Source organism: Lotus japonicus, chromosome 1 (assembly GCF_012489685.1).
Source record: "Lotus japonicus ecotype B-129 chromosome 1, LjGifu_v1.2".
Classification (NCBI taxonomy): domain Eukaryota; kingdom Viridiplantae; phylum Streptophyta; class Magnoliopsida; order Fabales; family Fabaceae; genus Lotus; species Lotus japonicus.
The window spans coordinates 71,786,133-71,798,014 of NC_080041.1; the positions used below are offsets into that span (position 1 = coordinate 71,786,133).

At 34.0% G+C, this 11,882-nt stretch overlaps 1 long non-coding RNA gene across 1 annotated transcript; it reads left to right on the plus strand.

The window, feature by feature from the left end:
• The first annotated feature begins 7,103 nt into the window (after window positions 1-7,103).
• On the plus strand, window positions 7,104-8,619 carry LOC130732014 (uncharacterized). Its single transcript, XR_009016916.1, has 2 exons — window positions 7,104-7,379; window positions 8,266-8,619. It is a non-coding gene; the product is annotated as an uncharacterized LOC130732014 (long non-coding RNA).
• Window positions 8,620-11,882: the final 3,263 nt, after the last annotated feature.

The window sequence follows — 11,882 nt, forward strand, 5'->3', positions numbered from 1 at the left end:
TGTCCACCTTTGTGATGGCTGGAACAAAAGATTGAAATTCGACGACATCCTCAGCCTCAAGACGTTGTCCTTGCTTAAAATCTTGCCTCTGAGTTAAATATTCCACCTGGGCTTGTAACTTCTCGTTTTGGTTTTGAACCTTTTGCAAAGTATCCAACATTTGCTTCAAAGCCACGGGTGTGATACCCGTTATCACTTCTTGTGTTTTCCTTGGAACGCTGTTTTTAAGATCCTCTAAGTTTACGTACTCAGGCGGTGTTGAACGTCGCCTGACACTAGGATCTGATTTGGCTATCAGATCTTAGGGCTTTCCCGGAGCTCAATTCACCAGCGACGCTGGTGACTGCGCCACCGAGTGAACACCTTCCGAGGAAGCCTCCTGCTCTTGCTCTTGAAGTATTGCACGATTGTTGTCTTGTCCGCCGTTGCGTCCGCGCTGACGACCACCACTTCTCCGGCGATGATCACGACGACCCACACCGCACGAACGGGTTTCCATGAATCGTAACTCTCACCCTCTACGTCACTGGTAGATCTAGGTTAGAGCCACAGACGGCGCCAATGTTCTGTCTTAAGTTAAGCTTACGTAAGAAGAGGAAAGAAAAGCAAACCCTAGCAGAGCACTAAAATAGTAAAGATGTAATAAAAGGGTATATTCTCATTAATTGTTCAAAAAATCTGCAGTACAAGGTGATGACCTTCCCTTTTATAGAGGGTGTGGTCATGATATGGACTTTTCCTACATTTGGGTCTAACAACCGGGGCCCAAATCCCTATGCATATAAGACAAATTCATAAGAATCTTTCAGCTGGCTTGCGGATCCGTCCAAAGGGGAGGGCGAGAATCTTCAGTGTTTCACAGTTCCCACCATGTCTTCCTTCGTCCGGCTGGCTGCTTGTTTTGGGCGGGCATAGGAATCTTTACACCCACCCAGTCCACTCTGTTAGGGTTTACTAAGAATATTCTCTTATCCCTTAAGTAGACCTTGGTACGGAACAAAGAGATAAGCTCAAATCTTAATCATAGAAATACAAACCAGTTTTAGATGCTAGTATGCTACCCTAGAAATTAAGAAACAAGTTGTCACTTCAAATAATAAAATAAATCCCAAATCAAGGTGCCCAAAATCAATGGAAAAAATCCTAGATTTGCAAGATCAATCACTCTTGTTCACAAGATGATCAACAATTAACCAGGTGAGAATGAAACCCAAAAAATCATTCTGGATCAAATAGAGATTTGGAAGCTAAATACATATTTGTATGGCCCATGAGTTAGTAACCCATAAGTCCTCATTCATGAACATCAAATGGAAAAATCATAGATCTGCAAACACTAGCAACCAACAGTTGGCATGCATGTCCGCCGCCGCAGATCCATCTACGACACCATTAAACCCAGATCTGAAACACAATCTTCATTTTATCCTTTTCTTGGTTCCATGATCTAGCACACTCCACTCCTCCAAGTTGAGATTTTGAGCACGACCCAAGATTGTTCTGATGATGTTTTCAATACCCAGAGCGTTCCTCTCCAACGTTCTGACATCAAGCTTGGGTCTTTCGAGGCTTTTCCCAGATGGGTCACCGACGCGTGCAGTGGCACCACTGATCAAGGCGACAACTTTATGGCTGTAGCGGCGGAACCAGGAGAGAACAATGAGACCAAGAAGGTTGCCCTAGTGCAAGCTCTCGGCGGTGGGGTCGAATCCGCTGTAGACCTTGAGGGGTGCACTTGAAGAAGCACATTGCTAGTTGTGGACTCAAGAAGCCCCCTTTCTTTGAGGATTCCGATGACACTTCGGTGACTAGAGCCGCCGTGTGCCTCTTTCTGACAGTATGTGGTGTTTTTGGAGGTAGTGAGGGAGGGTAGAGGGGGAGGGAGAAGGAAAGGAAGGGGAAAAGACTAAATTATTCCCTGGTCCACCGGTGGACCAAAATGTTAATTCCCCACCCTAGTGTGCAAGGTTGTTGGTTATTATTTCCGAGTTAAGAACTAAGAACTGAGTTCTTAACCATTGGAGGAGTTGACTTAGAGTTTTTAGTTCTTAAAAATAAGAACTAGTTCTTTGTTGATCCGGAGATATAAGGGTACTTTTGTGGGTCTTTTATTTTATTTTTAATTTATTTTATGAGTTTTAATTAGTTTTTATGATATTTTTAAGTAATTTTCGTATTTTTAATTATTTTAGGATTTTATGAGTTTTTATTATGGTTTGGTAGATTTTAGTAGTTTTTATCCTATCATTAATTAGTACTTTTTAAATGATATATTTAGTTAGGATTTAGGTTGTTTATTTTTTATTATTATCTTTCTAGGATTTTATTTTAATTAACTTATTTTAATTTTATTTAGGATTTTCATAATAAAGTGAAAAGAGAAAACCAGAATAAGAGAGCTAATCCTGTGCTGATGGTTCACAGGAGCTTCCATGCACCCGCAGCAGATCCGAAGGCTGCAACTTCACTCCTCGCCATGTGGCTCGATCGTGACAGAGGTCCACCGTTAGACCATAGCACGCGCGAAGCACTGGAATCCAGCCCACTTTCACCTTGGTCCAATTTCAAGAGAACACGTGGCGGTTTTCTTTTGTCTTATGTGGTGGCATATTCACGTGAAAGAAGGAAATAAAACAGAAGGAAAAAGTGGACGGTGGCAGCTTATGGAATTTGGAAAAACTTAATATATATATATATATATATATATATATATATATGGGTTTGTTAACTTGCTCCCACTTGATTTTGTGAAGGAGTAAGTTAACAACCAACACTTTTTTTTAGATTAAAAAACCCAACTTCCTCTTTTTAGAACCAACTTTAAATGAAGGTTATTTATGTAATTTGCTTTTAAAATTTTAAATTCAAAACCTTAACTTTTCTCTCATCATTTAATTTCGGCCATCTTTCTTCTTCCGAAACCTGTTTTTCAAGCTTCTATTTCTTCTTTGCTCCATTTTCTTGTCTCGTCCGTTATTCCCATGCATGCCCTCCATTAATCTACTGATGTATGTTTTTTAAACTTTGACCAGGAATTAATAATCTTCAATTAGAAAAAACAACCCAAAATATGAAACCATGAAACAGACAACATGTAGGACTTAATTTGAATTTTTTGCTTGCTGGAATTGAAAGGAAGAGGGAAGGAGAGAGAAGTTAATTGCAGAGGTTTTTTTTAAAGAGTTGCAGAGACAAAAATACGGAGAGGAAAAAGAAACAACTTTTATTTTGAAATTAATGACAGAGATTAATAAGATTAATAAGGTGAGAGAAATAGTTAATTTTAAAATTGAAATAAAACTGAATTACAAGAATAGCCCTCAAGTTAGTTATCTTTAAGAATAAATTTGTGGAGTTTTTTTGTCTAAAAGAAAAGGTGTTGGTTGTTAACTTACTCCTTCAAGAAAACAAGTGGGAGTAAGTTAACAAACCCCATATATATATATATATATATATATATATATATATATATATATATATATATATATATATATATATCAATATCAATCAATCAATATCAATATCATCAATATCAATCAATATCAATATCTATATCAATCAATCAATATATATTAGAAAAGAACAACTTCTAGCATGATGTGTCGCTCTCACAGGCCAAGTTAGTGACGTGTCGCTCCCAGATTAATTCTCAACTAATATTTTACATGTAAGCTCTTTCTCCTTGGCCCCACTTGCCACATGTGCCCTGATTTTTCCTTACCTTATTTCTCCTTAATAAAAAAATACATTTTTAAATTTTAGATTTGATTAGGATTTAGGTTTTTTATTTCTTGATTTTATCTTAATTTATTTTTGATTTATTTTTAGAGTATTAATTAATTTTTATGGTATTTTTATTTGAATTTTCGAATTTTTAATTAATTCCGGATTTTATGAGTTTTTATTGTGATTTGCTAGATTTTGATAGTTTTTATCTATTTTTATTTAGTACATTTTTAAATTTTAGATTTGATTAGGATTTATGTTGTTTATTTCTGTATTTTATCTTAATTTATATTATTATTTATTTTTAGAGTATTAATTATTTTTATGGTATTTTTATTGAATTTTCGGATTTTTAATTAATTCCGGATTTTATGAGTTTTTATTGTGATTTGCTAGATTTTGATAGTTTTTATCTATATTTATTTAGTACATTTTTAAATTTTATATTTGATTAGGATTTATGTTGTTTATTTCATGATTTTATCTTAATATAAAATCTGTGAAAAGTGATTTAAATCAATAATACATCTCATCAGCAAAAACCTCTTAAAAATGAGAGAAAGGAGAAGTTGTAGATTTTTTTCCTTACAACTTTTTTATTTGGTAATTTTTTCTTTTTGCCTGCTTCTTGCACTTATTATTGTTGGTGCTTGCCGTTACAACTATAGAACTACATATCATGGATGAGATTTTACTGCTTATCTTTGTTCGCTCAAGCTATACTATTGAGGTTAGACTTTTAAAACTGGTGTTATCCTTTCTAATATGCTAAACGCCTAAACCAATGTTCTAACAATAAATTGATTTCCCTGACTTCCCTGGAAACATTTGACATAAATTTATCCGTAGGTACAGAACGACAATGAGGTGCATACCTCTTTCTGACTACACTCTCTGATTCTCAGCTAGCTGAAGATGAAACATGATTGATGACTCAAGATCTTACCTCGCTCTCATTTCAAGTAAGCCACGAAACATGTGAGACCAGTATTCATGGAGGTTTTTCTCAGTCCATTATATGTATATATTCACCAGATAAGAGATAGAGTTGTGTGTTTGGTGTTGCACTACTGTGATGCATATGTATATATTCACCAGATAAGAGATAGAGATGTGTGTTTGGTGTTGCACTACTGTGATGCATATATAGTTTTACTGACTTAGTTCATCAATTCTACATCTATCTATCATCATTACATATATTAAAAGTCACTTTTCGAAGGCAATATTAGATTTTATAATTAATCATTGTTCTACTATGGTTCAATTAATCAAACTTTAGTGTGATTGGAAGTCTTGCTTGCATGAGTGTGTAATTATCACATTACGATTTAGTATCAGCATATGTTTTTGATTTGGTTATTGTACTTTCAACAACAGTGCTACATAAAGCAAAGAGTTGTTTTAGCCGTTCAACAAATATAATGGGGTCTAAAATTTCTAGAGGGGTTTTCTTCCATTCATCTTCTTTAGTAGCATGTGATTAGTTTCCCCTTACAAATAGATCTGATTGGTTATGAAAACCACTGGGTCATAGCCAAAAATTGGCTTCAATTCATTCTTTGGCTTTCATATCTGTCTGCAAATTTGATTTTTATCTTTGCACTATCATAGCTAGATTGATGTTGCACATATTGCTACTATGTTTGGTGGTCTTTAGTCTATCCTACTCTAACATGTCTATCAATCTCACTTCATGAGTTCTTGATTTTCTGTTACTTAGAATGCAGATACGGCTGGAAGCTGCTGATTTGGAAGCAAGTTTCATTTGAATTAGCATGAGTTCATATTAATTCATGTTAAAGTTGGACAACAATCAGGAATAGCACCTAGGATTGCTGCTGATTTGGAAGCAAGTTTCATTTGATTTTTTAATTAGAAATAAATATTTTAATGATTTAAATTCAAAATGTGATACCTTCTTACTTTATGAAGTGCTTTTTTATGCCAGAGAACAGACTCTGGTTGCAGTGAAAACAAAATTTGCATATGATGTTAGGTACTGTGTGGAATTTGTGAGTGTGTTTGTGGATAATTTATAAGAAAAATGGTGGTGATAGTGAGGTAGAGAAATCTGAGAGAGATTTTGATGTAAATGGAGATTTTTCTTTCTTATGAGATTGGACTTTTAACTCTTATCCACACCATTCGAAATTTCCATTACTATTATTTTCGACACTTATGTCACTGACAAATAATAATTAGGTTCTGATGTAATGTATATTCTTTGTAATGGAGAATTAAGTGGTTGTTTTTAAGAGTCTTTTATATATAATTCAGATGCAAACAGTATGCACTCAGCTATCACTTGAGCACTAGAGCAAGTAAAGGGAGCATACTACGACTGCTTTACTATTCTGAATTTTTTTATCGCAGAAATGCTCCGGTAACTACAACAAGCTCAAAAGCAGAATAGCATGATGAAACTACTAGATATTATTAATGAACCAAACCTTTAAGTTCCAAACTGTCAAGACCTTCGCTAGAAATTTGTTCTAAAGTACGCCCATTAGTACTACTATAAGAGCAAAGCAACATGCTTCTTATATTGGGAGATAGACAAAAGCAGAGGTTGCCTTAGTAAGCTTTCTCACCTGGATCAACAGAAAAAGCAACTGAAACTCGATCGATGAAAGTTGGAATGGCAAGGTTTACTCTTAAAGTCTTCGGCAGGAGAAGGATACAAGAGATCGACCTTAAGACTAAATCACGTACATAAAAAATGAACCACATAATCACATACATAAAAAATCTTTTCTCTTTTTTCATTGTAGATTAAATCAGCTATTGTTTATTAGTCATCATTAAACCACATCCCCTAATATGTTTTGCATAATTTGAGATTTGGTTAACCAAATTTTTTATTAGTTATTCAATTATACGAAGTTCAATCTATGCAATAAGGGTTTTAATTTAAGACTTTTTGTCCACTTTGCTCATCATTTCATACTCTTCTATTTCATCAGTTGTTTATTATATTTTTAATGATCAAGGTATTAATTGACCTATCAAATATAATAGATGTATTCTCCGTGCAACGCGCGGGTAAAAAACACTAGTATATATATATATATATATATATATATATATATATATATATAAACTTAAAAATGTTGTTTGTGTTTTAAACAACAGCAATGCCCCCAACTTATTGGTCAATAGCAAGATGCCTAGTGTACTAGACTGCCATGTCATCCATTTTGACTAGTAATTTTAATGTTTTAAATTTGGGTCCCTAAACTTCTTAAGTTTTCAATTTTATCCTCCAACTATTTACACTTTTTAATTATTTTTGAACTTAAGAAAATCAAATTAAACCTAAAATCAAATTTGTTTTTTTTTTTTTTTGAACTCAAAAAAAAATCAAATTTGAGAAACACATTCATTAACCTAAAACCTTTCTGCTTCATACTAATCTCTCTTCAGCCGCAGCTTTCTCGCCGGTGGTGGCTCCACCACCGTGTTCCAGCTTCTAGGCCTCCTCAACCGAAGTAACTCCTCCACCCCCTCCCACGTCGCCGCAAGCCTGGTTTATTCCGACCAGAAGCACCTTCGTCGCAAGCCCCTTTTCATATGACAAGAATCACCTCATCCGTCGCAAGCACGCCTCCGGCACAAACTTTTGCGAGCCTATGTAAGCTCCTATCACCCAGGTAGATATTTTTATTATGTAATCAATACTGAAACTTGCTCCAGTACTTCATATCTGTGTCCATTTCATGTAGGAAGGGAGTCTGTACACCCACTGAGGTTCATCTTATCCGGACAATTATTTTACTTATGTGTGTATTCTGAGTACATATCAATTGTTTGTTTTTTTTGTCTCAAACTAAAAGATTTTTGAAGTTTTAATTAAATTATCTGGGTTAAGTTTCTTCCGGGGCTCTGCTTGATAGATGCATTCGTTTAGGTTCTTGTAGTTTATTGGCAAGATCAGAACTCTTGACCTAGGCCTAGAATCCAATTATTATCTATTGGCTAAAATTTCTTGTTGTGTTGGAGGCAGTGGTGGATTTGGAGGAACTGCTAATAACTCTCTTCTTGAACTAACATTCTAATACTGTTGCTCTCATGCTTCCTTTATTAATGTGAATTCTAAAATAAGACTTGGCTTGAAATAAATTATTAGTTCAAACATTCCTGGAAAGAGCATGATGTGCTTTAATCAGTAAGTGTGGAGCAGATGTTGAATTGTTGATTGAATAATTATAATGTTCTGATAAGTGTAGCAGGAGACATATCAGAACATATTTAGAAATAAGTTATCACTAGTTTGAACTTGGAAATAACAGGATAATTTAATTGCTTGGAAATTAAATAAATGTACGGAAAACTACATTTTACCTTTTATGAAGGAGAGCATCTTTATGATAGTGTATCAGGGTTTTCACTTTGTATATAGATCTTGTTTTCATACCTTAAGAAAGATTGTAAAGCTTGTCATTTGATTATTGCTTGTTTCCTTCCTTTTGTCTTAATGTAATTGGATAGTTCCTAATTGTCTGAATGTTTCAAATGTGCAAATTATGGGAGATTTAGTGTGGAATTTGGTTTATCCAATTTGAGAGAACACAATTTCAAAGTGATAAAGCTAAAGCAGTGCATATGCAATTTCAAAGTGCTAGGAAGTCCCAAGTTGGAAGACTTGAAGTACAGCAAGGACAGCAAAGAATGGTTTTAAAGTGGAAGTCCCAAAAATGCTTTGAGGAGTGGTAGAAGATATTGCTCCCTTTCTTTATGGATTTCTTGATGTAACATGCCTGCAAAGCAATTGCTTGCCATTTTCTATAAAAAAAAATTGTAAATTGATCTCATTAACTCTCTTATTGTCTATTTCAACCAATAAAATTATGTCATGTTAACTAACAATGCATGGATATGGCATTTTTATAACCTTACATGGTGGTTTTTAATTGTCATGAGACAATTTCATTGGTGAAAGAGGATATGGGATACCATTTAGGGATTGAGGATTTTTCCCCTTATGAACTTAGAATACTTGGTGATGATATGCTACACATAGAAATAAACTCCTCACTGGGTTCCTGTTTTCTGGGTAAAAACAAACTTTGGCGGTTGCAAACCGCCACAAAAAGATTGTCAGCGATACTGTTTTCTGGTTGTGAAAAACAAACTTTGGGGGTTTCAAACCGCCACAAAATGATTGTCTTGCTAAAAAAAATAACCTGCTCGTTGTATAGACCGAATAAACCAAATGCTCAAACAAATTAGTCAAATTCCTTTAATGACTTGTCTTCAGCTCCTTCCTCATAAACTTTAGACAGAAATTATCTGGTTTCTTTGAAATCCAATCCTGTGTGAATGTTTCATGATTCATCCTTGCCATTTGATTCAAAAACAATGTTATGCATACATTTCCAACTATTACAACACGGTTACCTCTATATAACATGAAGCTTCAAAATAGCATGAAAGCAAAATTTACATCTCCAACTATAACTTTGCTAAGGAACCATGAACTTCAGTAATATTTGTTCTTTACTTGTAAGAACATAAATTTAGTTTAATATTATTACAAACATTAATTAAGAAAGGTAAATAAAAGTAGCTCGAAAGAATTTAACAAAGAAAGAGCTAACAAAGTCACAATTCTATCTTGTATAAAATCATATTAGAAATATGTTACATGGAATATTTGTACAGTCAAGGAGAGGCTACAATGGAAAACGTAGAAGTGAGTCTCAAATCTGAAACTATTAATCATGACATGAATTCTTTAGACTATTCATTCCTTCCCAAGTCTCCTCTTAGCTTCTTAAATACAGTTGACAGTTGCTCTCAGGTATCATAAATCAATGCTGAAAAGGTTAACAAGAATTATGAGTAAAATTTTGAGGACAAAGGAACCAAAACTAACATGAGCCTCAGTAGTCATGTGCTATGTTTTTAAATGACTCATGCAAATTGTGAATAAGGAAAATGAAGCTTTACCTCAGATGCACACAGGTGCTTGTAGATATCACAAGCAAAAGAAGGACAGAGCCAAGGATACATGACTAAATACATCAATAAGTCCAGTAACAAAGCTCTCTAAATACATCCCTAATTCATTATCTCCCACAATGGCCAAAACCCAAAATTTGCCACTTGCCATTCCAATTTTCTCTCACTAGCAGGACTCCTGTAGATGGTTTCAGAAAAATAGAATACGATGAGATCAAAAAAACTTACAAATTTTTAAGCTTTTTGTCAATAGGCATGGAATTTGAAGATAACGTAATGTTGATGCTCCAATGTTCCATTAATCCAAATGAAAAAGTTAAGAACGTCCGCTCATACATCACATAAATCACAAATCAATGCTGAAAAGCTAAAGGCTATTTGATTTCAATCATTTTATCAAAAGATATACATATGCACTACTAAAGTTGATAATCCTGCCAAGAGAATCAGTGAATTTACCAAAGGAGAGAAACCCGAAACTCCAATAAAAAATATTTACCTCTAGGATTGAAATCAATCAAGAAGCAGAACTCAAAGCAGGGAGACTGGAAGTGACCGATGAAGCGAGAGGAAAAACTACATAGGAAAGTTTTATCAAATCTTTGAAGGAGAAATAAGATAGGGTAAGTAATGATCTCATAGATTAATGAGTAGATATTCAATTTTAGTAAATGCTTTTATTATTTTAAAAAATGTAAAAATAATATAGAGATACTATAGTCAACTATATTATTGTTGATTTGCCCTTAGAGTAAGTAATTTAATTTAAACTTTCTTCATTTTTCAAATTTAATAACTACCTATTTACTCTAGCGATTAAATTCCAGCGGAAGTGAAATCTTGCGGTATACACTATGGGAAGATTTCGCTCAACAATTTTTACAGTATGTTGCCGAAGGACACGACGGTCCAGTGGTTTCTTATTCTGCAGTTGGCTAAAATGAAAATATACAAAGGTATTATGTTGTAATTACAAAAAACTACGTATTTTTCAAATGAAAACTAATATAAAAATGATTTTTCATATTACTTAAGTATTTTTAAAAAATTTAAGAGTAAATATTAGTAATGGTATGATAAATTAAAAATGAAAATATGATTTGAAAACACAATTATATATATATAGGGAAAAACATTTTACATAAAAAACTTCATGTAAAATCCAATAATTTTTACTAACTCTTCATTTCCCTCCAACTCTTAAGTCGTCTTTCTCTTACCAATTTTGCTAACTCTCGGGAACATATATTTAGGATTAAATATATATGAGGTTGTTGTCAAATTTTATAAGTTTTGTGACACTTATTGTAATTTTGTTTGGTTGAATGCTCATTTTTTTATATTCTAATTTATTAATACATGCCTAAATAATGAGATCAATATTTACCGTGCAACGCACGGGGTAAAAACACTAGTAATAATTGAAATCATACTAATAATATCATGATATTCAATTACTTAATTTTTTACAGAAAATGTTTTAATTCATATTTTAATATTTAACCAAATATCTATATAAATTGTTCATCGATCGTTCGTGGGCCTGTTCCAAGTCTCAACACACATAGAGCAGAGAACCCACGCTATGCTATTCAAGGTTTGGGCAAATGGCGTTTATCAGTAAATCGGGAAGCTTCTCAAGTCTTCTACTATCAAGCTCATTCAGGATAATTTTGTGTCTACTCCATTAGTGTTTCAAGCAATTAAATCCATGTCATTTTTCTTGGAGGTATTTCATACAGTGCTGATGATACAAGTCTGCGAGAGGCTTTGTCTCGCTATATATGGAGAAGTTCTTGACGCAAAGGTAATCGCCGACCATGAATCGCAAAGGTCTAGAGGTTTTGGCTCTGTTGTGGGTTGTTGGTTCTGCAGAGGTTCGGTTTGTGGTCAAGATTTGTGCTGGCAGTGGTGGTTGTGATGGCGAGGTTGGGGTGTTGTTGGAGGCAGAGTTTCCTCTCCTTAGTTGGGGTTTTTCGGTTCTTTGCAGGTCGCGTGCAGTAGTGTTTCATGTTGCGAGCTACCCTATTTGTAGTTAGTTGTATTCATCATGAATGAAGAATTGAAGATGTTACTTGTCTTTTTCATGCATGCATGATTGCCATTTCTTGTTTATTAATCCAAAATTCTTGAACTAATCTGATTTGTGATTTTTATTTTTCATTTTCACATGCAGTGCAACTATGTTTGGA